The sequence below is a fragment of the Pteropus alecto genome, unplaced genomic scaffold, assembly GCF_000325575.1.
Source record: "Pteropus alecto unplaced genomic scaffold, ASM32557v1 scaffold219, whole genome shotgun sequence".
NCBI classification, from domain to species: domain Eukaryota; kingdom Metazoa; phylum Chordata; class Mammalia; order Chiroptera; family Pteropodidae; genus Pteropus; species Pteropus alecto.
In genome coordinates this window covers 1226977-1227700 of record NW_006443128.1, presented here as the reverse complement: position 1 = coordinate 1227700, position 724 = coordinate 1226977, and positions in this window count along the sequence as shown.

Genomic DNA, 724 nt, shown 5'->3' with positions numbered 1-724 from the left:
AATAAAGTAGACAATATAGATAATAACTCAAACACATATGAAGAAATAATGATCTTCAGTGAAGGTAAATATATAGGCAATATAAAACTCAATATTACTGTGATTCTGATTTGTAGCTTCACTTATTTTTTGCAGAATTTTAAAACAATTACATAAAAATTATAAATTTGTTATTCTTCATAAAATGTATAAAAATGTAATTTGTGACATCAAAACAACATAAAAGGTGTCAGATCTGTACAGAATTAGAATTTTGATATGTGATTGAGGCTAAGTTGACATCAGTTGATATTATATTGCAACTTTGGGATGTTATATATTTCCAATGTTAACTACAAAGAAAATATCTGTAGAATATACACCAAATGAATGAAAAGAAAAATCAGAATATGTCATTACAAAAAAGATAAATAAAACACAAAAAGAGGTCAATTATGGAGGAAATGAAAGGGAAAATATAGAAGACATACAGAATCACAGCAAAAAGGCAGAAACAATTTCTTTATCAATAATTACTTTAAATATAAGTGGATTAAATTATTCAATCAAAAAGAAGACATCTAAAGAATAAATTAATCAATCCAACTATTTGCCACCTACATGAAACTCACTTTAGATCTAAAGACAAAAATAGGTTGAAAATGAAAGATTTAAAGAAAGATATTCTATACAAGTACTACCAAAAAGAAAGCTGGGGTGGCTATACTAATTTAAGACATGACTT